The 26,838-nt window shown below is 39.5% G+C and overlaps 1 protein-coding gene across 1 annotated transcript in view; it reads right to left on the bottom strand.

Moving 5' to 3' along the window:
* The window catches only part of ZC3H12B (zinc finger CCCH-type containing 12B), a 251,708-nt gene extending 227,192 nt beyond the window's left edge, over positions 1 to 24,516 (bottom strand). The window contains exon 1 of the mRNA XM_075538564.1: positions 24,339 to 24,516. The gene's annotated coding sequence lies outside the window, so the exon portion shown is untranslated. The remainder of the gene's footprint in view (positions 1 to 24,338) is intronic.
* Between the last annotated feature and the right edge of the window lie 2,322 nt (positions 24,517 to 26,838).

Raw genomic sequence — 26,838 nt, 5'->3', positions numbered from 1 at the left:
GGTCAGGTTGTGGTGCAGTCTCTCAGCCACCAGTGCTGGGAACTTCCCGCCAGCACACAACTGCTGCTGGAACCCATCCTGCTTCTACCCACGCCCCTCAGCTTCTGCCAGAGCCACTTCAGGCTGGCCCATGCCACTGTGGTACCCTGCGGGGTTCCCAGCGCGGGCAGCGCCGAGTGCTAAGCCCATCTGGCCCAGTCCGTTTCTGCCAGTACAGAGGGCTGGCACCACTGCCCTGTTTCCCGCCAGAACCACTTCTGTCCATTCCCCGCTTGGCCCATGCCACTGCGGAGACCTGCGCAGTCCACAGTGCCAGCAGGCCAAATGATAAGCATCCCTGCCTGCTAAGGAGCTCAATGACAAGGCTTTGCATTTCCCGCCAGAGCCGCTCTGTCTGCTCCGGCCTGCCCATGCCACTGCAGTGCCCTGTGGAGTTCCCAGCGCCAGCATCCCTGAGTGCTAAGCTTGCCTGCCCCAACCTGTTCATGACGGCATAGGAGGCAGATGCCTCGGCCGGGCATTTCGCACAGAACTCTTGGCTGCTCCAGCCCTTTCCAGTCAGTGCAGGAGGCTCACTGCTGCAGTGTGTCTCCCGCCAGCAGAGCCTCTGCCTACCAGCTAAACACTATATGCCTGCAGGGACATGGAGGAGTGCATGCTTGATCTGAAGATCATTTATTCCCCTCACATAAGCTGGCTCCAGAGCCCTAGATCATCACCACTTCCCGTGGTAGTGAGGCTTCCCCCACCTCCACCTTCTATTAGGCATCTTTAGAAATTAGAAGAAAAAGGGAGGGAAAATTTGTTTTTATTTTCTCTCTCTTTTTTTCTTTTTCCTTTTTAATTACTATTTTTTTCTCTTCTCTTTTGCTTTTCCTTTTTCCTCACTCTTTAAAAATATATTTTTTAATGAAACAAGGGGAAAAGCCACTAAGTGTTCCCTGACAGACCAGGTCAAAGCAGACTAGGGGCATTCATTTAGGCTCCAGTACCCACTCCAGTCAATGAAATTTCTCACCACTGTTGGCCACTAAAGCATCGATGAACTCTGCCAACATGGCAGTCTGATTCACCTTGATAGCAGGTCACAGGAAGACCCCCAAAAGCATCCTTTAGAGTTACACAGAGAAGGATTTCAGGGCCCCCTGATCTCCCAGAAACATGGGGCCTACAAAAGGTTCAAGGAAAAATCCACAGACCACATCACTCTCAACAAAAAACCAGAGAGACAGAACAGAGTAGCAGAGTTAATGACCCTCATAGAAGAATCCGACATGGTTCTGTCACAGAAGGAAATCTTCAGAAGTCTGTATGGAGTAATACAGGAGCTGAGGGAGACAGAATAAGGATGCAATGATAGAGAAGATGAAGCTCACAATAGAGGGGATGAAGTCCACAACAGAGGGGATGAAGTCAACACACCAAAGGGAAATACAGGTGCTAACGGAGGAGGTAGCAGAAGCCAAACACAAGGCTTAAGAAATTATGATTAGGCTTGAGAAGGCAGAGAACCATATCAGTGTTCTCGAAGACACTCAAACAGACCTAAGCAAATGGGAAAGACAGACAGATAGGAAAATAAAAGAAGTAGAAGATAACCTGAGATCAATGACAAATGCTATGAAGAGTAATAATATTCCAATAATTGGTTAAACGGAGCAGAATTCACCACTCAAGTCGACAGCCAAGATAGTGCAGGAATTTCTGGAAGAAAACTTTCCCACCTTAATGAATGAGAACCAGGCACTCATAAAGGAAGCAGAAAGGACACCAACTAGACTAGACCCCAAGAAGATCTCACCAAGACATATAATAGTAAAAATATCCAACTTCGAGGAGAAAGAGAAAATTTTAAAAGCAGCAAGAAAAAGAAAGACAGTCACATACAAAGGAGCTCAGATAAGAATATGCTCATACCTATCAGCAGACACCATGAAGAGGAGAAGACAGTGGAGGAACATCTTCCAAGAGCTGAAAGAAAAAAATGCCTCCCCCAGAATCCTTTATACTGTCAATTAATTCATTAAGATAGATGGGGAAATAAGGGTCTTCCATGACAAGGAAAGACTCAAAGGATATGCTGCAAGGCACCTGACAATGCAGAAGATACTGGCCACTATGGCCAGAGGATCAATCTTCACCAAGAACAAGCAGGGACCCACCACATATACCATCTCCATCCAGAAGCCAATAAGCCAGGAACAATTACCAAGACAACAGGGCCTCAGAGGGAAAAGAACACAAGCTAGAAACTTCCCATTCAAACATAGCACCCTGATATAAAGGGAGATAGTAAAACACACAAGATAGGGTAAGACAACTATGAATCCACAGATTGTGATAACAACTCTGGATTCCAATGGACCCAATTAATACATTAAAAGAAAAAGGCTGGAGGACTGGCTCAGAAAATATAATCCATCAATCTGTTGCCTGCAAGAGACACATTTTAAGCACACAGACAAAAATAAACTAAGAATAAAAGGTAGAGGAAAGTATACCAGGAAAATTGGAACTTTAAAAAAGCAGGGATGGCAATCTTAATCTCCGACAAAATAGAGCTCAAGGTTCAAACCATAAAAAGAGACAGGGAGGGACACTACATAATTCTCAAAGGCTCAGGAAACCAAGAACCAGTTAGTATATTGAATATTTATGCACCCAACAATGGAGCGGCAAATTTCATCCAACTATTAAAAAGATGAAAAAAGAAATCACGGATTCAACAATCATAGTAGGTGACTTTAACACTCCGCTATCAGAGAAAGATAGATCACTGGGAAAGAAGCTCAGTAAAGAGGCTGTAGAGCTAAAAAAAATGTAAATAGGCAACTGAGCTTCATAGACATTTGTAGAGCTTTCCATCCAAACGCAAAAAAGTTCACATCCCTCTCCAGCCCCCATGGATCATTTTCAAGAATAGACTACATGCTGGGACACAAGTCAAGCCTGAGTAAATTCAAATACATAGATATTATTTAGACGCCTTTCGGTGATCACCATGTCATAAAGCTAGAGATTAATAAAGGGACTCCCAGAAAAGCAAGGACAATCAATTGGAGGATGAACAAGGATCTCCTGTGACATGAATGGGTACAGGCCTAGATTAGAGAGGATATTACGAAGTTTCCAGAAACTAATGAGAACGAGGATACAATGTATCAAAACTTATGGGAAAATGCAAAGGCAGTTATCAGAGGTAGCTTGATATCATTAAATGCATATATGAAAAAAGAAGAAAAGAGGCTTACGACAGATACAATATCAGAAAACCTCCAACAACTAGAACAGAGTCAGCAGAATGACCCCTCCAATAGCAAAAGATAAGAAATAATAAAAACCAGGGAAGAGTTAAACCAGTGGGAAGACAAGATAATGCAGCTAAAAGCTGGTTCTATGAAAGGATCGACAGAATTGATAGACCATTGGCAAATCTGACAAGGATAGGAAGGAGGAAACATCAACAGCCAGGATGAGGGATGAAACAGGGGTAATTACAACATACCCCAATGAGATTAAAAGGATAATCACAAAGTACTACGAAGTTCTGTTAATTCAGAAACATGAAAGACATGGAGAGATAATTGGAAAAACAGTCCCTACATAGATTATCTCAGACAGAGTTCAGGAACCTCAACAAACCCATAGCGAAAGAAGAAATAGAGTGGATTACCAAGAACTTACCAACAAAAAAAGCCCCTAGGCCAGATGGCTTCACAGTAGAATTCTATCATTCAGGGAAGAGTTGACTCATAACAAAGGATCGAAAACTCCCCAAACCCATTCTACAAAGCCAGCATAACTTTGATACCCAAACAGGGCAAAGACCTCACAGGTATAGAGAATTACAGACCAATATCTCTAATGAAAATAGATGCAAAAATCATTAACAAAATAATGGCCAATAGAATACAAAAGTATATAAAACATATAATCCACCATGACCAGGTAGGATTCATCCCAGGGATTAAGGGATGGTTTATCATTAAAAAATTCCATCAATATTATACCACACATTGAAAAGAAAAAGGATAAAAACCCTATGATAATATCCATAGATAAAGAAAGAACACTTGAAAACATCCAACACCCCATTCCTAATGACGACACTCAGGAAGATAAGAATGGAAGGTAAATTATCAAGCTGATACAAGCTATCAATGAATAGCCAACATCCAACATCATAGTTAATGGAGAAAGGACAAAAACAATCCCACTTTAAAAGGGTATAAGACAATGATGCCCCTTGTCTCCACTTCTATTTATATTGTACTAGAGGTTCTAGCTAACAACATAAGAGAGCAGAAGGATATCAAAGGGATCCAAATGGAGGGGAGGTGAAGCTATCACTATTTGCAGACGACATGATCCTGTGCATTGAAAATCTCAAAAGCTCCACAATGGGAGTACTTACAGCGATAGAGGTACATGGAAGAGTGGCAGGATACAAGATCAGCAAACAGAAGTCGGTGGGTTTTCTATATACATCGGACAGGACCATGGAAGAAGGGATCAAGATGGAAGTACCCTTCACAGTAGCTAAGAACAAACTGAAATACCTAGGAATATATTTAACAAAAGAATTAAAGGCCTATACAAGGAAAACTATAAGACTCTACTACAGGAAACAAAAAATGACTTCCACAAATGGGAGAAAGTCCCCTGCTCGTGGATTGGAAGGCTTAACATAGTAAAGATGACAAGCTTACCTAAAGCACTTTATAAGTTCAATGTTATACTGATTCAAATACCAATAACTTTCTTCAAAGAATTGGAAAAACTGATCACCTATTTCATATGAAGAGGAAAGAAACCCAGAATAAGCAGAGAACTCCTCAAGAAGAAGGACTAAGTTGGAGGACTCACCTTACCCATTTTAATGCCTATTACACAGCTACAGTGGTCAAAACAGTGTGGTACTGGCACAATGCCAGAAACAGACCAGTGGAAAAGAATAGAAAGCCCAAAAATAAAACAATTAGCTTATAGTCAACTGATCTTTGACAAGGGTTCCCAAACTATCAAGTGGGAAGCGGATTCCCTTTTTAACAAGTGGTTCTGGAAACAATAGATATCCACAAGTAGAAAAATGAAACAGGACATGTACCTCATCCCATGCACAAGAATTAGCTCAAGGTGGATAACAGACCTAGAAGTAAAACTCCAAATCATCAGAACCATCAAGGAGGGAATTGCAACAAAACTAAGATCTTTGGCCTAGGGAATTGATAGGCTCATTCTAATAGGGAATGGTATACGCACACAGGTGAACTGGAAATCGACATATGGGATTTAAGAATAAAACACCTGTGCACCTCAAAAGACTTCACCAAGAGGGTGACAAGACAACCCACAGACTGGGAGAGGACTTTTAGTAATGACACATCGACAAAGGACTCATTAGTAAAATCTACAACACCCTTATGGCCTGCAAAATGAGGAAAACACTTAACCCCTAAGGAAGTGGGCAACAGACCCGAAAAGAACTTTCACTAGGGAAAAGACCCATATGGGCAATAAGCATATGAGAAAGTTTTCCCGTTCATTAGCCACAAGAGAAATGCAAATTGAAACAACCATGAGATACCAACTAACACCCCTGAGACTAGCCCAGATCAGAAAATCAGAGACCAACAAGTGTTGGAGGGGTTATGGTGAAATAGGAACCCTCCTCCACGGATGGTGGTTGTGTAGATTCATACAGCCACTGTGGAAAGCAATCAAAGATACTTAAATAAAATGGAAATTGATCAACCTTGTGACCCAGCCATCCTTCTACTGGGCATATACCCAGAGGAGGTAACAAATAAAACATGACCAGTCACCTGCACTCCAATATTAATTGCGGCACAATTCACATACGCAATGACTTGCTTAAGTTTCCATCGATGGACGAGTGGATTAGTAAACTCTGGCACGTACACACAATGGAGTACTATGCAGCACTGAAAAACACAGATGATCACATGAAACATTTTGGTTCATGGGAAGAGTTAGAAGGAATCATGTTAAGCAAGGAAAGCCAATATCAAAAGGACAGGTATAACATGAGTCCCCTGAGGTAAGTACAATCAGCACGGTAGGAATAGCAGTATAGACATTTAGCTTGCAATACATGGGTGGAAGCATAAGTAGTCAGGGAGAGGCCATACCAAACCCAGGGAGGTACATGTTAGTCCAATATAAGGAATGGGAAATGGAGAACAAGGAGGAAAAATGAGTGTGGGGAGAAACTGAGATGATGACATGGGGGGAACAGGGCACTAACCCACCCAGGAGGAGAATATTTGTTGTGTTCCCACAGAATTGTAATGTGCACACAGATGGGTCAAACTAGGAGGGCAAACTAGGAGGGCAAGGTAACTCGTGGAGGCATCATAAAAGACTGGACTATAGGTCCGGCCTCAACCAGAATCAGCCTGATCTCCACCATGGAAGGGTTTGCCACAGAGAATGACACTTGACCTTTAGGCGGGGGAAAACAACCGACCTACCATACCCAACCTGAAGCAGAAGCAAATGAAGGGGGAGGAAGGGAGTAGAGCACACCCTGGCCCACCAAGCCCTGAGGAAAATAGCCCCGCTCTAAGCAGCCAATGCACAGAGAAGACCATATGGCCGGCCCCACTATGAGACGCGACATCCCGCACTGACCCACAGTCGTACATGGGACAACACTGGAACCACAGTGTGGGATTTGTGCCTGAGCTGACCCCACCACACGGAGGCAAAACACTAAGGGTGTGCAACAGAATAGCAAGGTGAGCAGAACAATGAAGTCCCGAGGGAGTATCAAAAATAGACTTTGGGGCCAGGAGGTGGCACCCCATCACACCTGACAGGAAAGCACTCCTGAAGGTCAACAAACAGACCTTGAACTATTTACAGTTTTTTCTTTCTTTTTGATTTTTTGTGTCATTGGCTTTTTGTTGTTGCTGCTGTCCTTTTGTTTTTCTGTGTCACTATGGTGTTGTTTTGTTTTTATGTGCATATTATTATCTCTGCAGGTCTATCTAGATAAGATAGACTGGATAAACCATGTGGAGAAGAAAACAACAGGACCAATGGTTCTGGGGGAATGTGGGAGAGAGAGAGGTGGGGTAAAGGTGTTAACCAACCCAGAGATGAGGGATGAATGAGTGATTCAAAACCAGTGGCAAGGAACATATGGGATGCCTGGTAGGGAGTGATCAAGGGCAATGTAACCGAGAGGAATTACTGAAACACAAATGAAGGTTGAGCATGATAGTGGGAAAAGAAGAAAGTAAAAGGAAATAGAGGAAAGAACTGGGAGGCAAAGGGCTTATATAGAGACCTAAATACATGCATGTGCATATGTAAATATATTTATATATGGTGATAGGGAAATAGATCTATGTGCATATATTTATAGGTTTAGTATTAAGATATCAGATGGATAGTGGGCCTCCACTCAAGTACTCCCTCAATACAAGAACACTTTTTTCTATTAAACTGACCCTCCATTATGTGCACCTTCCCGACACGATCGCTGAAGACAAAGCGGGTGCATAAGCAAATGTGGTGAATAAAGCTGATGGTGTCCTGCTATCAGAAGATATAGTTTCTGGGGCCTTAAAGGCTTGAAGGTAAACAAGCAACCATCTAGCTCAGAAGCAACAAAGTCCACATGGAAGAAACACACCTGCCTGTGTGATCATGAGGTGTCAAAGGGATCAGGTATCAAGCACCAAACAACAAAAAATCATATCAACATGAATGAGGGGGAGTGCAGGGTGGGGACCCAAGGTCCATCTGTAGGCTACTGGACATCCCATTGCAGAGGGGTCGCAGGAAGGAGACGAGTCACTCAGGGTGCAGTGTAGCATTGATAAAACACATAACTTTCCTCTAGTTCTTAAATACTTTCTCCCCCCACCCACTATCATGATCCCAATTCTATCTTACAAACCTGGCTAGACCAGAGTATGTACACTGGGGCAGATAGGAACTGGAAACAGAGGGAATTCAGGACAGATGAACACTTCAGGACCAGTAGTGAGAGTGGTGCTACCGGGAGGGTGGAGGGAAGGTGAGGTAGAATGGGGAACCAATCAAAAGGATCTACATATAACCTCCTCCCTGGGGTATAGACAATAGAAAAGTGGGTGAAAGGAGATGTTGGGAAGTGTAAGATATGATAAAACAATAATAATTTATAATTTTTCAAGGTTTCATGAGGGAGCGGGGAGCAGGGGGGAGGGGAAAATAAGGAGATAATACCAAGGGCTCAAGTGGAAAACAAATATTTTGAGAATGATGAGGGCAACAAATGCACAAATGTGCTTGACACAAAGGATGTATATATGGATTGTGATAAGAGTTGTACGAGCCCCCATTAAAAGTATTTAAATTTTTAAAAGTTATAGAAACACAATGTACAAACATATTAAGACTATTGTGTGTAATTTTTAAAAATAGTTTTATTAAAAATATCACATATCAAACAATTTAATCATTCAATCATATTAAAATATATGTGTACTCATCACTGCAATTAATTTTAGAATGTTTTCTTCTTTTGTTAATTGTTATCAGCTCCCTATTTCCCATCATCCTCCCCTGCCATGCCCCTGGGGAATTATCAATCCAATTACTGTCTCTGTAAATCTACCTGCCCTGGATTTCACGTACAGAAAATCAAACAAAAAACAAACAAGATTTGAACTAATTTCTACACAGCCCTTGGTGACCCAGATTGTTATCTGTATATTACTGGGACTTTATACTCTGTCCTTTTGAGGCACACAACCTCCTTAATAGGCCACACCAAAGCACACAATGTGAAAACCCCACAAAATGAACTGGCTTCATCTCAAACTCGTCTGTAGCCCTTGAACTTGAGTCCGACATTTGCTAAAGTGAGAAGAAGCAGATAATTGCTATCCCAAAGTTATAGAACTGGCAGTTATTGGACTTTAGTTCAGGTCTCTTCCCTGTCCTTTGAGGATGCCCAATGAATGATGGTCCAGGACTGTCATATATTTACTATTTTAATGCACTATTTTATTATGGTATGCACTAATCTGATAGGCATGTTTCAGTTTTTAAAAAGAGTGACGAGGAAATGCACGTTGATTAAGCCTCAAGCGAATCACCTCTGACCATGGACCAGTGTTGTGAAAAGCATTATTATCATGCAGAGTGTATCGGAAAGTAGTTTATTGCCGTGCAATTAGGTTAAAATTTTACAACTTGTTGTTTGATTTCCCTTTTATCCCATTTAAATTTGTTCTAGTTTTCATATTTTCTTTTATTTTTGAGTTTTTTCTGTTTGACTTTGTTATTGTTGGCATTTTTGTTGCCGTTGTTTGGGGGTGAGTTTTTCTGTATATAAATTCCAGGATAAGTGAATCGCTAGAGACAGTAACTGGATTAATGGTGGCTTGGGGGCATGGTGGGGAGGGGGAAGCTAATAACAAGGAGTACAAGAAAAATATTTTAAATATTTTTAAATTGATTGTACAACTATTTTCAATGTGATTAAACAATTGAATCACGTGACATATGCATTATATAGCAATAAACTGTTAAAGATGTAACTAAGAAAAACCTAAAACACACACACACACAGAGGAGGCAAAACAACAATGACAAAACAGCAAAAAAACTCAATTAAAAATAGCAAAAAATATTCAAATGGAAACAACTTTAAAGTATCAAATGATAAGATACTACATTTTAACTAAACTACATCTGTCACAATCCACTTTACAATAATCTTTTTATTAGAAAGGTTATTCATATCCCTGACTATATTCAGAGGAGATTAATTCAGGTTTTAATTCATGTAGACGACCTTGCAAATGGATTGTGGGCTTCCTCTGTCATCCATAGCCTTCTGCAAACTGGGGGTTCAAAATGTAAACTCCAATTCTATTCCCTTCTTTGAATTTGGATTTTATTATTTATGATCCTTGTATCACAGAGGCTGGTGTGCTTCTTTCATGTAGATTTAGTTGATATGTCACTTAGATGGCTGTTTGTTTTAAAATAAGCCTTGAAGGCTCCAGATGCTATTTTTCCTGATACTGGGCACCATCTGGTTTCTTCTCCACACATTGCTGTAGCACCCATATCTTCAGTGATCCCTTTCTGAAGTGAAGATCAAGCAGGGCCAAGTCATAAAAACGGACTCTTCTTATATTGAGTCTAGAATTGTAAGCTCAGTATCCATTTATATATCTATGGTTTATATATGTCCCTTGCTTGTTATCAGTTTAGGATAGAGAACATTATAAATCATCCTATTGGGGCCACAAGGTAATTTCATTTATAGTGTTAGCCAATGGTATAGAATTTACAGCACTATTTAGAAAAGGAAATTATGCACAGGAAGGTGTCAGACTTCAATGCATGAATTGTAGACTTGTACAGATTAAAATCTTAAGTTAACACTATTTAAAAAAACAATGGGGTTGGTGATAGCAAAAGACTTTCATTAACCCTCATTCACAAAGACAGAAGCATGCATAGCAGATTAATGCACATTATAAGAAGCAAGTAGGACTCTAAAATAGTAAATATATGGTAATCCCGGGACTCGGGGACTCAGAGCTACCCAGGTACCCAGGCAGCCTAAAGTGAGTTCCAAATCAAAATTCAATGATCACTGATTGCATAATCCTGAGGTAGCAGTAATCTGCTTCTTCTCATACTATGGTGTTTCATCCTTAAGTCAAAGGAAATATGTCAGTTCCTTAAATCTGCTACAGGTAAATTTGAGGTAAAGTTGAGTTCACTTGGTGTGGCTTCCATATAGAATCCTTCTAATGTGGCCTATGAAGGATGGTATGTGCCTCAAAAAGACAGAGTCTAAAGTCCCAGTATTATTTAGTGCACAGCCTAGGTCATCAAGGGCTGGATACAAACTAAGCCAAAAGTGTCCAATTAGGAAGATAGTATGGGGCATATTCTCCCCTTGGGTTCTATATAAGTGTTGTTAAACTTTTCCCCCCTGGATTGGGGGTTGACACACTCAGTTTATCCATTAACTGAAGTGTAATCAGCTTCTCTGAGATAGACATGTCTCAGAGTCAAGACATACTCACCACTTGACTTGAATTTCCAGTAAGGTCTGCTAATCACCTTTGCAAGAAGACCTGTTGATTGTGGGTGATCTTAGAAAAATGTTGTATGGCAGAAACTGGTTGGTCTTCTCCCTCTCCCCACATCTTGAGAAACTGACCTCAGCTGGAGTGAAGCCTTCTCTGTGGAAGTGGTTTCAAGATGGGCTACTAGGTAGCTCACTTTCCCACTGTTTGGGAGATCAGATTAGAGCAGAAGCCTATCTTTGTCTTGATGTTTATCCTTATAGTAGTGGCCTCATACAATATTTGTCCTTTTGTGATTGATTAACTTCACTCAGCATAATGATTTCCAGGTCTATCTATGCCACAAAGTATTTCATCACTGTTTTTAAGGGATGCAGAGTATTCCATTGTGTGAGTAGGTACCATATTTAAGAAATAATTCTACATTCTACTTCTCTCACTATATTAAGTTGATTTCAGATTCCAGATATCCTCTATACAGTGAAAAATGTTAGGTTCTAATAAAATTTACTGCTAAAAGGACTATAGTGTAAAGCTCATTTTCCCATAAGCTGCCATCATAACAGCGAAAGATGTGCTCAGATGAGAAAATGTCTGATCCACTGGTATAATAAAATTACACTTAAGAACATGGTAAAGTGCTGACTAGAAAGTGGAGCTAATCTGGATTTCCTTATGTTTTCATTTATCAGAGAGATTATCGACAGAAGAAAAACAAGGTGTGAGGTCATAATGCCCAAATCCAAAACACAGTTCAACACATCAAATGAAATAACAGCTGCCCGAAATGCCAGGAAGGGCCCTTTGGCTGATATCACCAAGACTTGCATGCTCCAAAAGAGGTTGGCATCTGCAGAAAGCACTAGAAAACAGACTGTCTGAACAAAGCTAGACAAGCTTCAGGAGCTAGGTCCAATCAGTGGAGTCCAAATTAAAACAATGGTGAAAGTTTATAAAAGAAATCTGGGTTAAAATATGTTATAATTCTAGGAGTATGATTAGGGTGTAATCCTGAAAATATATATAAAACTTCGGCATCTCACGAGAAAATGACAAATAATCTAAGAGAAGGAAAAAAAGACAATACAGACTAGAGGGTAGAAAGATACAACTTGGGTAAGGGCAAAGGAATATCCAACAAGAAGGAGATGAGGAAAAAATGGGAAAAGGGAAAAACAATGGCAAGTTTGATGAGTTATTCAATGTAAAACTGATGGTGTGCTCTGTAAATTGTCACCAAAATCACAACAACCGAATTTTAAATAAGTAAAATAAATTATAAGAAAAATATATTTAAAATTATAATTTACATATATATGGATACTCAGGTTCTATTTCTAGACCCAGTAGCAAGGTAAAATACTAAGGGTGACCCTTATTATGCTGTTAGTACACTAACAGAAATTGGTATTTCCTTACCTTATTTCCAGGGCTTCAAACCAGTTCAAACGTACTCATTCAAAGTCAACAAAGCAAAATGGGACCAGACCTAGATTTCAACATTGGAGTAAAGCAAACATTGGAGTAAAGCAAAACAACACTCAGAAGAGAACAATTTATGAGTCAGAAGCTCCCAGAGGGGAGACATGGAAGTGGTATACTAAACCCTTTCAGGAGCCTGATGAGGGAGATTAGAGTTGACAGAGTTATAGTGATATATATTCAAAATGGCGTGGTTGGTCTCCATCTTTGAGCAAGGTACTGCTATTTCTAATACTTTACATCAAGAAATTTGGTTGTTATGCACTGTATAAATTTTCCTTGTTTTGTTCTTGTTGTTGTTGTGGAGGGAGATTAAGTTTCTATCAGGTTATCATACAGTTCACCTACATTTTACAAATTCAAGTCTGTTCTGGTTTCACATCATGGGTTATTGCTGAACCAAAAAGGACCAATTCAAAGCTCCATCTATTTCACATTCTTCCATCCTTGATGTTCAGCAATCAACTAAGATATGTACTAGCCTTAAACCACCATAGTGCCTAGAATTTTATATGTATGGTCATTTTCATGCACCAGTACTCTTTCAAAAATCTGTTCTTTGATAAGGAACTAAGAACTGAAATGTGAAGTGAGATTCACTCCCAATGGTTTCTTAATATATTTTGCTACCTGATAACTGGTTAATTTTTTAAATTAGAAATTAGAGGCCTTGAGTGGGTTATCCACTTTAAAAAATTAAACTAAAAACTATTTTTTAAATTTCTTATCTTAAGAAAATGATACACAAAGCAAAAATTCTATTTATTGAGCTTGGAACTTTAGTTACTGTGAATTAAAAATTATTAGGATTTATTGGTGATAACTATAACAAGGGGAGACTATTAGTGATACCCACCACTCCTCTGTCAGTTTGCCTTACTATAATGGCTTTCATATTGCTGTGATGCTGGAAACTATGCCACCAGTATTGCAAATACCAACAGGGCTATCAATAGTGGCAAAATTTCACTGGAATTTCCAAACTATGACAAATTAGGGTAGAGGAAAAAGCAAACCACTAGAAAAATTAGCCATCTGGGGGAGGGGGGGAGAAAGAAAAATTATCCCTCTGAAATGTAAAAATAATAATTAAAAATTAGCCCTAAAAAATTTATGTAAAGCAGCATATTGTCTAATAGAAGGCCAGAAGATGAATCCTACATGTTGAAAGGAACTTAAAATATGACTGGGGAATAGCTACAGAGTCTACCTTAATGACAAGGATGGAACAATGATTTCAGGATCTTCATTTGTTGATGCAGCATGACTCAAGATGAGAAGAAACAGCTGAAAACATCAATCATTCTGAGCTGACCGTGGACATACAAAGTATGAATCTAGGAAAATAAGAAGTTGTCAAAATGAAATGGAACACATAAAGATTGATATCCGAGACTTTAGGGAGCTTGAATAGACTGGAATTGGTCATTTTGAATGGGACATTGATGTGCTTTTCTATGCCACAAATGACAAACTCAAGAGGAATGGCATGAAATTCATCTTCAAAAGAGATATTACAAGATCTATCTCAAAGTACACTGCTAACTGAGGAAGATAAATTAATATGACTATTATTCAAATTTCTCCATCAATTGCTAAATTCAATGATGAAGAAACGAATAATTCTACTGTGGGGTACCAGCCTACAATCAAATGGGTCCAAGGGGTAGTTGTGTCATTGAGAGATAAAATTAAAGAGACATCAGACAAGATAAAGCATGTAAGTGCTCACCTGCAGGACCACCATGACTTCAGGAGCCAACTCTGTGCAGAGAGAGAGAATATATTTCCAAGGCTTATATACACACTAGGAGAGTGCCAGTCCCCTAATTACAGGTAACCACATGTGTAACAGGAAGTAGTTGTACAATGGTCATGTGTGTGACAGGAAGGCATACATGTGATAAGATAAGCAGGCTCTAGAGTCAAGATGGAAGCCTAGCCTTGGTCGTCCAATAGTTGGCTTGACCTTAGGTTTATTTGGGCTCTCTTTCAGGGGAATAATCCATTATCCTTATCAGAAAGGAATGGGCCCTACTTAGGGTAGGGCAGACAATAGGGCATGATGACCTTAGATGCCTGACAACCTCAGGCAGATAACCTTTAAGCAGTTGATCTCCAAGTATATAGTCAGCGACCGTGTGTTTCCAAACAGCACCTTAGTTTTGGCATATACTATGGGGTGACATCCAGGGAAATAACTTTTCTGCTTCAGATATTCTACCAATTTCTGCCGTCTGAAATTAATCAAGCATATGTTCAAGGTGTATTGATAATCACTTGTGATTAGAATATAAAAGCTAGAGAAAAGAATAGTAGTTGGAAAATAGGGTCTGGTGGTACAAATGATGCTGGAGAACAAGTGAAATAATTTTACAAGAACAATGACTTATTCATTGTAAATACCTTTTTAACAATATAAATATCAAATATACATGTGGACCTTGCCACGTCCAAATTAAATTGTCTACAACTATGGGAAGAGATGATGGAGACCTTTAATGCCAACAGCCCAAAGAAGGGCAGGGGCCCCACTGAAGAAAAGGCTGTCAATTACTCATATGCAAGTTCAGGTTGAAGTTGTAGACGATGAAAACAAGTCCATAAAGCATAAATACAGCTTTAAGGATATCCCAAATGAATTTAGAGACCAAGAATAGATTTGACCCATTGAACATGAGTGGGCAAACACCAGATGAGTTGTAGAATGACTTCAAGAAGAAAGTAAAAGATAATTAAAGAAAGTGAAAAGAAGTTAAATATCAAAATGAATGCCAGAAAAGGCACAGCAATGAGCATTTTGAGCTTCCCCTCCCCGTACCTTCCTATGTATGCCACAGAATTCCTATGCCCATCAGAGTTTAGGTCAGCTGGAGGCATTCAAACTTCCCAACCAAGAGTATGTTCTAGAGTTAATGACTAATTACTGCCAGGAGTATATTAACATTTGCCTTTCTTTATCTCACCCTCTGACCCTGCTTTGCTCTGGCTTTCTCTCTGGCTATTACTCTATAACCCCACTTCTTGCCCTTTGGCGCTGTCCCTTGCTTCCCACTCTGGCTCCTCCACAACTTTCAGCTTCCTCCACCACCTCTCCCTGAGTTCTTTATCTCTGCGCCCTCTTGGTCTATCTCTTTCTGGTTCCCTTCCCTCTTACAAACTCAGCAGCTTCCATTTCTCAATAAAGTCTTTTAACTGATACTTGTGTTCCATCCCAGTCTCAAATTTTCTATCACGCAGCAACTTGCTCTTCAACATAGAAAATCTGAAGCAATTAAAGGAAATAGTGATATAAGTGAGCTTAATCAAAAAGTTCAAAGGGTAAGGGGAGGTGGGGGAGGCAGGAAATGGGTGTTAACAAAATCAGGGACAAAGGAACAACAAGGGTGTAAGGGGTCTGGCAGGAATGGATCAAGGGTAATGTAACCAAGAGGAATTTCTGAAACCCAAATAAAGGCTGAACATGATAGTGGGACAAGAGGAAAGTACAAAGAAATAGAGGAAAGAACTAGGAGGCAAAAGGCATTTATAGAGCTCTAAATACAGGCATATACAGATGTAAATATATTTATATATGATGAGGGGCGAAATAGATCTATGTACATATATTTATAGGTTTGGTATTAAGGAAACAGTTGGACAGTGGGCCCCTGCTCAAATATTCCCTCAACACAAGAACACTTAGTTCTAACAATTCGGCAATCTGACATCCTCATCTTCCTGGCACAATCGCTGAAGTGGGTGCACAGGCAAATCTGGTGAGGAAGGCTGATGGTGCCCGACTATCAAAAGATATGGCATCTGAGCTCTTAGGGGCCTGAGGATAAACAAGCAGCCATCTAGCAGAGAAACAAAACCCACATGGAAGAAGTACACCAGCCTGTCCAGACTCGATCACTGAGGACAAAGTGGGTGCATAAGCAAATGTGATGGGGAAAGCTGATGGTGCCCGACTATTTAAATATATAGCATCTGGGGTCTTAAAGGCTTCAAGATAAACAGGCGACCATCTAGCTGAGAAACAAAAAAGCGCATAGGGAAGAAGCACACCAGCCTATGAGATCACAAGACATCTAAGGTATCAGGTATTAGGCATCAAAGACCAACATATATAATAATAGCATTGTGAATGAGGGAGAGGACAGAGTGGGGACCCAGGGCCCATCTGTGGGAAATTTGACAACCCCTTGCAGAAGGGCCATGGGAAGGAGACAAGCCAATCAGAGGGTAGTGTAGCAATGATGAAACTTACAATTTTCCTCTAGTACTCTAGTTCCTCTAGTTCTTGAATGCTTCCTCTCCCCCCCCCCGCCCCCCCCACTATCATGATCCTAATTCTACCTTACAAATTCAGCTGGACCAGATAGGAACTGGAAACACAGGGAATCCAGGACAGATGGACCCCTCAGGACCAGTGGTAAGAGTGGCGATACCAGGAGGGTGGAGGGAAGGTGAGGGAGAAAGAGGGGACAGATTATAAAATCTACATAAAACCTCCTCCCTGGGGAACAGACAGTGGAGAAGTGGGTGAAGGTAGACATTGGATGGTGTAAGATATGACAAAATAACAATAATTTATAAATCATCAAGGGTTCATGGAGGAGGGGGTGGAGGGGAGGGAGGGGAAAAATGAGGAGCTGATACCAAGGGCTCAAGTAGAAAGCAAATGTTTTGAGAATGATGAAGGTAATAAATGTACCAAAGTGCTTGACACAATAGATGTATATATGGATTGTGATAAGACTTATATGAGCCCCCAATAAAGTAATTTTAAAGGAATATGAAAATAAGAATGATAAATAAATAAGGGAAATAAATATTATAATGAGATGTGCAAACACCTAGAGGTAAAAAATCAAAGGAGAAGAACAAGCTCAGCATTTCTCAACTGAAAGGATTGAAGAAAATAGTTCAAACCTTGATTTGCAGTATTGAAAGATTGTGTAGGCAAACTATCCTAAAATGAATTGGTTGGCTTTCAACCATTTCAAGAGGTAACGTGATCAACAACTGATTGTCTTGAAGGAAAAAGTTCAAACAGCACTAAAGGCACTGGAAATAAACAAGTCTCCAGGAATTGACAGAATGCCAAATGAAATGTTCTAAGAAATGGATGCAGTGCTGTGGGCACTCACTTATTTATGCTAAGAAATTTGGAAGACAGCTACTTGGACAACTGACCTGGAGAAATCCACATATTTGCCCATTCTAAAGAAAAATGGCCCATTGGAATATGTAAATTATCAAAGAATATTATTAATGTCACACATAAGTAAAATTTTGCTAAAGATAATTTAAAATTGTTTTCAGCAGCATATAGTACATGGGCCAGTAATTCAAATTTGATTCATAAGAGAATGTGGAAACAGGCCTACCACTTCTGCTGTAAGCTGGATCTTGACTGAGAGCAGACACACCAGAAAGACATTTTTATTTTATTGACCATGCAAAGACATTCAACTATATGAATATGGATAGCATTGTGAGGAACAGAGATTCCATAACACTTAATTGGGTTTATGTGAAAGTTGTACATAGACAAAGAGGCAGTCCTTCATACAGAACAAGGAGATACTGAATTGTTTAAAATTAGGAAAAGTGTTCATCAGGATTGCATCCTTTCCTTGGACTTATTCAATCTGTATATTGAGCAAATAATACAAGAAGCTGGACTATATGAAGAACACAGCATCAAAATGTCAAAATCACATGTCTTCTGAGATATGCAGATGACATAACCTTGCTAAAATCCAAGAGAACTTGAAGAACTTAACTGATGAAGGTCAAAGATCATAACCTTCAATATGGATAATTGAACATAAAAGAAAACAAAAATTATCAAAATGACAATAAACAACATCATGATAAACAGGAAAAAATGATTGAAATTGCAAAGGGTTTTATTTGGATACTCAGTGCTTGTAGAAGGAACAATAAAAAATTATATAATGTATTGCATTTGGCAAATCTGCTACAAAATACCTCTTTAACATGTTAAAGAGCAAAGATGTCACTGATAACTAAGGAGGCCTAACATGATGTTTTCAACCACCTCATATGCATGTGAAAGTTGGAAAATGAACAAGGAAGACTGAAGAACTGATGCATTTAAATTATAGCATTGGCAAAGAATATTGAATATACCATGTACTGCCAGAAGAATGAATAAACTTGACCTGGAAGATGTATAGCCAAATGTTCCCTAAATGCAAAGATGGCAAGCCTTCGTTTCATACCCCTTGGACATGTCATCACGAGGGAAATATCTCTGGAGGATACCATGCTTGATGAAGTAGAGTTCAACAAAAACAAAAAGGAGAGAGAGAGAGAGGGGGCGAGGGAGAGAGAGAAAGGTCTTCAACGAGACAGATTGATACAGTCGTTGCAACATTGGGCTCAAATATAGCAACAATTATGAGGACTGGGGAATGTTTCATTTAGTTGTATGAGGGGTCTTCAAGAAATTAGTGAATAAAACTCATTATCTATTACTTCATTTCCAAGAACATTTTGAAGCTCCCTGATACATAGTCACCGTAAGTCAGAGCAAACTGTATGGCACCTAACAAAATGAACATTGGTGCTACAAAAGCTACCAAATAAAAGATACAAGATAGTGTTAAATAGGCCTCAAAATTTTCAGGTTTAAATATAATTTTTCTTAAATGTAAATCAATGAGCTAATTTAAGATTATTGTTTTAGTTTTGGATTTCTAATATATTAATTCTTGTTGGGAGAGTTTACATTTCCTTTGATGTAATACTTGTATTACATTCGCTTATTGTTATTTTTCCATAAACAAACACCACCTTAAAACTTTGAAACACAGACAACTGTCATGTGACTGATTCTCAATATAGCAGAAGTTGTTAGAAATGTACTAAAATAAGTTTTGCAAATGTTCGTAATTGCAGCTTAAACATTTATGTTATCTGGCAATTAACATGTGAATTACTTAAAATACTGTATTAGGATTCTTATGGACATCAATTTGGAGGGTTCTGGCATAAGGAAAAAAATCCTACGCCATTGAGTCAACTCTAACACATAGGACAGAGTAGAACTTCTCTTTAGGGTTTCTGAGACTATATTCCAAGACTGAAATTTTTAAGGAGACAGTCTCCTATTTCTCTTGCATAGCAGCTACTGGTTTAAAGCATTGGCCTTGCAATGAGCAACCTAATGCACCCCATTTTATTTTCAGAAAATTAACATAAGAAAAAGAAGTGCTGAAAATTAAGCTATAATATATTTTGATGGACTAAACTTCAGGCTGCTACATAATTGGTCTGATATCCTTAATTAAGAAAAACCTTTCTAGCATATTTATAATCTCACATTGTACTATCATTCTTGCACAAAATACTTAGATTACACATCCTACTTAGTAGACAGTAAATAATGTATAAGTACTAAAAATGGGTGAATTTCATTATCCCTCTCTCAACAAGCATTTCAAAAATTAATACCAAGGGCTAATCAAAGACAATATTAATGGAAGATTTTTAAGCCCCAGGGGTGATTATTGATAAGAATCTACCAATTAACAAGTAGGTTTTGAAAGGGAGTCCAAAGGCAAAAATCAAACCAAAACAAAAAACATAGATCCAAGAATGGGTTTTTGACTCGAACTAAATCCAAGCTCCAACTGAAGAACAATTAGTTTTTACATCATGGCCCTGCTCAGTACTCATCCTCAGGAAGGGAACACAGAAGATATAGTTGCTACAGCAAAATGTGGTGAAGAAATTAGATGATCTGAGTCTTAAAGGTTTGTCTCCAAACAAGCAGCCATCTAAGTGAGATGTCAACTAAGTCTACACAGAAGAAACACATCAACATCAGTCACTAAACAATTGTAAATCATATGATCTGAAGTCGAAGGAGGTAATAGTATCAGAGCCTACATTGTGAGAATCCAGTTTGCCAAAGGCTATGGATGACAGTGGGAGCCCAGGATACATTTGTGTGCACTACATAGGAAATAAGTCTCCAGTGATCTCCTTATGTCCATAATAGGGTGGTTACTAAACAGAGTGCATTGAAGAGATGTCTATAGAAGATCAAAGGGATAAATCTAACTTGAATGGTTAAAATCCCTGCCTCTGATGCACATTGGGTCTGATATGGCTTACAACATTTTCTTTAGTTTTGTTTTCTAATATTGGGACTTATCTCAGACTTGTTATGTCATTTGGGGTCACTCTCTTGAATGTTTGTTCTATGTTTCTCTGTTTTACGCTATATGAAACCCAGGATTAATGAACCGAGGAACAGCAAGTAGAATAAGGGTTTGGTGCGAGGGTGGGGGGGGGCGTGCAGTGGTTGTGGTGGGAGGCCAGAGGTAAATGGGAGTCTATGTCAATGAATCCAGGAAGGAAAAGAATGTTTGGAAACTGATTGTGGTAGCAATTGTAAAATACTGTTTGATGTGATTAAACTATAGAATGATATTATATATGCATTAACTCCTAACTTTAGAAAAAAACCTTAAAAAATTAAATAACTTGAATAAAAAAGATTTCTAGTCTAGGAAACCATAAGGATCAGTTTACCCTGTTCTATTGGGTTGTTATGAATCAGAATTGATTTGATGATGAGTTTGGGGGCTCATCCATAAACAAATATGACCCTCAGTTTTCTCATCTGCCTTATAGGATTGTTTTGAGGATTACATGAACTTACATATTTGCAAAGTGTTTCCAAAACTTCCTTGATGATAAAAAGCACCGGGGCACTTGTTAAAAGCAGCAGTTTCTCAGGAACCACCTCTGATGCTTCTTCTGACTCTGCAGCTCATTAACTATCCCAAGTGATTCTTATCATCTGAGAAATAGAACTAGGGAGCACCTGGTTAACCACAGTTTCTTCTGTCACATTCCTAGTAGTATGTGTTGCAGTAGTGAGCCAAGACAACTATGGGAAAAATAGATGGGAAAGATAGGAGCCAAAAAGCGTCATTATACAGAGAGTATTAGAGAGATGATTATAGTAGATTAAATGATATATCTGATTTGAATGGTTAAAACTTTGTCATTTGATCGCCCTTTTGATACACTTTGAACTTGATCTAGTTTTCATTATTTTCTGATTTTTTTCAAATTAGTACTCATCTCTGTTGTATTTTGTTATTGTCAGTAGCATTCTTGACTCTCTGTTTTATGCCTTTCTATGTTTTTTGGTGTATGAAACTCAGGATGGGTGAATCGATAGAGACAATCTATAGTGACAATAAGAATTCTTGGTGGGGGACTGGTGTTAATGGGGAGTTGATGTCAACAAGTTCAAGAAAGAAAAACATTAAAAAAATTATTGTGTAGTGATTGTACAAGACTGCCTGATAACACTCAACTATTGATTGGTATGATGTCTTTATTATGGCCAAATAAAATGATTTGGAAAAAATAAAATAAATGTAGATGAACTTACACTTTATCTACTCTTTCTTAGAAAACATTCTTACTTGCTGCAGGAAATAATATTAATTCTGAATTCTGTAGTATGAAAATTTGTAAAATTATTTATATTTATTATGCAATGTATCATAGAAAACTAAGCCTACAACAAAGTACTTAATGATCACTGATAGTTCATTCCCCCTTAACCTCTATTTAGGAGAATTATAAGCATGATAATTAAAAAATCAAGTACCTTAATTAATGCAATGCTTAACTTCCTCTTTCATTTTATAAAGAACAAATCAAGTCTGATTATCTCTACAAGCCTCTCATAGACAAAATCCAAACTCCTGTACTCTTAATTTTTATGCCTTATATGCCAGCATCTGATCCAACTGTTGACATTTGGGGTCTCATATATGTATTTTATTTCTCCAAAAGGTTAATTATTAATTCCTGGGATCTCCTTGTGTTCCATTCTCCACATTACCTATTAATTATGGTAATGATAATTCAGTATTAGCTAGAAAGTAAATAGATTTTTAAAACTCTTAACTCATTCCATAATTCATTTGTTAAGGGCCTTGGCTGCACTCGAAAAACAATCAATATTATTTTATGATAGGGATATTACACACTAAGTAAATTATCTGGAGTAAAGGTATATGGCGTCTTCCTGGTCATACTCATTACAATAGAATATTAAATTGGATCCAGCTCAGGCTTGTTTTTAAGTGTGTGAAGGTGGCCCACAAGTATCCACATGAAATATAATTATTTCAAGTAATTCAGACTTGAATTCATTAAGCAATTTTCCAAAACAAAACGATTTCTTACTTTCGACTTTAGGACTTGGAAGCATTTCAGTTTGCCAGTACACAAAACAAACAATAACTGAGGTCAAAGACTATTTTTCAATGGTGCCAGAATTATATTGTGCTTTAAACCATACACCACACCAAATGAAAAATATCCTAAGCATTTTATTGAATATTATCTTGGAGTTGGAAGTTTTGACATATATATTGGTTAGATAAAACTTTCTAATCATATACAGCATCCATCTCCTTAAAATTTTTTTCTTAAAAGTTTACCAAAAATTAAATTTAGCATTTCCATTTCTTTTAAACTTCTTATTGTACTTCAAAATAAAAAACCTTAAAGTGCCATAAAAACAAGTACAGAGGGAAAAGAGCCACAGAAGTACTTTATAATCAAAATTATTGGTTAATCCAAGTTAAGCCCATTTTTAAAAGAGGTCAACTGTGAAATCTAATATTTTTCAATCATTTGCCTTTAAAGAAACAATCTTGTATCTCAAAGATAATATTGTCAATTAAAACACACACTCTTTTTGATTCTCATCTAATCACATTTATCCAAAACATCATTTAAGGGCCCTCCTGCCTTTTTCCAAATAGTGATTATTCTCAATTGCAAGCTACCATAGGGGGAAAATATACCATAACCCATGCTCACTCTTATAATAGACGTTTTAGATTTTCTCGTCATAGTTGTGGTCAAAAAGGAGAGAAGTACTGTCATTCTGCATGAAGAGTAGTTGATTTGCAAACACAATCGTTTGTGCCTGCATCTCTTCAAGTTTGATGTCACTTTGGAAGCCAAATGGAACATGTGTTTGCTATTCTGCGTTTTAATTTACAATAAAAGTATTGTCTTCCTATTATACTAAAGGAGTCAGTAGCCAAACACAAGACTTTCTAAAAGGTCTTGGTACATGAATAACAAGAAAACGGAAAAGTTGAGGTCGTTCTAGCTACCTGTTCTAATTTTGTAGGATGGAGTGAGAGCAGCCTCGGAATCCGCTACTGAAAAGCTTAAATCAGGGGCCAGGTTGCGTTGTACGTAAAATCGTCAGCTACTGTGTTATCTAAGAAGCAAAGCCAGGCCTTAAACATCAATCTCTCCTTCCCGAGATAACTGGGTTGAGCCCAGCAAGTGGTGGTTCTGAGAAGGAAAACTAACTCCAAGATAATAAGGAACCGCGACAGATGTGAGGGGAGTTACGAGCTTCTGCAGGAGAAAACAGCACTTCATTAGCCTCCTACAGCCCCAAAGGCCAAAGAAGCGCCCTAGCAACGGGTGGATTCAGTGCCACTACTCACCCCTACTCTCTTATGGTCCCAGTTGTCGCCCTGCTCCACGCAGCCCCCGACACTGGGAGCCCCTCTCCCGCCCGCGGCTGGTGGTGGGCTTGGTGGACAAGAGGAAGCAGCGGCGCAGGTCTCCAAGAGCCAGGGCCAGAGACATGCCCCAAGAGGTGCTGGGTGCGAGGGAGTGCCTTGAGCTCCCTGGAACTGCCAACTTCTCCACCATCAACACGGCAAGGCGACTGGAAGCAATGGGGAGGGGGGTGGTCCTCACCTGAAGGCCTGGACCCTTCGCAGTACTAAGCCCGAGCTTAGAGACGAACTGCGGTCCCAGTCCCTTCAGCAACGAGACTCCCAGGCCAGATTCCTGTCCATTGGCTCCAGAGGCCACCGAACAGCTGCGGCTCCCTCTCGGGGCTGCGGTTGCACTTGCATCCCCAAGCTCTTCCTCCTCCTTCTTTCGAACCGCTGCCTACTCATCAGCAAGGAAGTCTTTATCACAGGGCGCCACGGATGCCGTCGCCTAGTAACCGGCGCGCATGCGCTGCACTCGCGACTGCTACCACTCGTCCAAGCTACTGGGCTGTTTCTAGATCTAGAAAGCAGTGAGTTTAAAACCTATTCCCTGGCAGATGGGTCTCTCTGTCACTGACATCGAGTCAATGCTGACTCATAAAGACCTCTGTGAGTTTTGAGACTGTAACTGCGTATAGGAGTAAGCCCAGGCTTCCTCTTGCACAGCTGCTGGCGGTTTTGAACTGCTGATCAGGCAGATCCCAGCCCAATGCATAACCACTACACCACCAGAATAGGGGTTCCATCTAGCATAGGGGTAGATCTACTTTAATGTAGGGGGAGGGACGAAAGAAGTGAGACAGTCCGCAATTCAAAAGAGCTCTTGGACCTAGGGGTGCTCTACTAGATCCTCAGCAGACACGTTATGAACAACTCACTGCCATGGAATTGATTCTTACTCATAGCGACCCAATAAGACAATGTAGAACTTCCCCCTGTGGGGTTTTAAGACTGTAACTTTTTTTGTTTTAGTTTTCATAGTTGAATTGATTTTTATTTTATTAAGTCATTTTATTGGTGCCTTGTACAACTGTTATCACAATCCACACATCCATTTATTGTGCCAAGCACATTTGTACATTTGTTGCCATCATCATTTTCAAAACATTTTCTTTCTACTTGAGCCCTTGGTATCAGCTTCTCATTCCCCCCCTCCCTCATGAATCCTCGATAATTTATAAATTATTAATATTTTTCATGTCTTACACCCACTTTTCTGTTGTCCATCCTCCCTGGGAGGTGGTTATAGGTAGATCATCATGATTGGTTCCCCCTATCTTCCCCCACCTTCCCCTTCCCCTCCTGGTATGGCTACTCTCAATATGCATCCTGGGGGGTTTATCTGTCCTGAATTCCCTATATTTCCAGCTCTTATCTGTACCCATGTACATGTTCTGGTCTACCAGTTTTGTAAGGTAGAATTGGGGTCATGATAGTGGGTGGGTAGCATTAAAGAAGTAGAGGAAAGGTGTATGTTTCATTGGTGCTATATTGTACACCGACTGGATTGTCCCCTCCCAGCGACCCTTCTATAAGGGGATCTCCAGTTGCCTACAGATGGGCTTTGGGTCTCCACTCTGCATTCCCCCTCATTCACAATGCTATGACTTTTTTGTTCTGGGTTGTCGATGCCTGATACCTGATCCTAGCAACACTTTATGATCACACAGGCTGGTATGCTTCCTCCATGTGGGCTTTGTTGCTTCTCAGCTAGATGGCTGCTTGTTTATCTTCAAGCCTTTAAGACCCAGATGCTATATCTTTTGATAGACGGGCACCATCAGTTTTGTTCACCACTGGAGACACAGTGCAGGAATTGTGCCCGATCTGACCCCACTGCACCGAGGGGAAACACTAAGGGCATGCAACAGAATAGCAAGGGGAGCAGAACAATGAAGTCCCCAAGGAATACCAATAATAGACTTGGGAACCAGGGCATGGTACCCCATCACATTTGGCCAGAAAACACTCCTAAAGCTCTGCAATCAGACTTGGGACTCTTTACAGGATTTTCTTTCTTTTTGTCACTGGCTTTTTGTTGTTGTTTTGTTTTCTTTTGTTGCGTTGATTTGCTCTTTGTTTTTGTGCATATCATTATCTCTGCATGTCTATCTAGATAAGATAGGTGGGATAAACAAGCTGGAGGCGACATGGGAGAGGGGGAGGAGGGGGAAAGAAACTGGGTTTTAACAAACCCAAGGACAAGGGAACAACAAGTGATCTAAAATTGATAGTGAGGAGGGTGTAGGAGGCCTGGTAGGGTTTGATTAAGGGCAATGTAACTGAAAGGAATTACTGAAACTCAAATGAAGGCTGAGCATGATAGTGACACCAGAGGAAAGCAAAAGGAAATAGGGGAAAGAACTAGGAGGTAAAGGGCATTTATAGAGGCCTAAATACAGGCATGTACGTATGTAAATATATTTATATATGATGATGGGGAAATAGATCTATGTACATATATTTATAGGTTTAGTATTAAGGTGGACATTGGGTCTCCACTCAAGTACTCCCTCAATGCAAGAACAATTTGTTCTATTAACTTGGCACTCCATGATGCTCACCTTCCCAACACGATCACTGAAGACAAAGTGGGTCCATAAGCAAATATGGTGAAGACTATAACTTTTTTAAAGAGTAGAAAGCTTTATCTTTCTCGTCACTGAGTTGTCAAATTGCTGACATTGTAGTAGTAGCCA

The sequence above is a fragment of the Tenrec ecaudatus genome, chromosome X, assembly GCF_050624435.1.
Source record: "Tenrec ecaudatus isolate mTenEca1 chromosome X, mTenEca1.hap1, whole genome shotgun sequence".
NCBI classification, from domain to species: domain Eukaryota; kingdom Metazoa; phylum Chordata; class Mammalia; order Afrosoricida; family Tenrecidae; genus Tenrec; species Tenrec ecaudatus.
The sequence above is the reverse complement of the archived record's forward strand: the minus strand, read 5'-3'. Positions and strand labels throughout refer to the sequence as shown.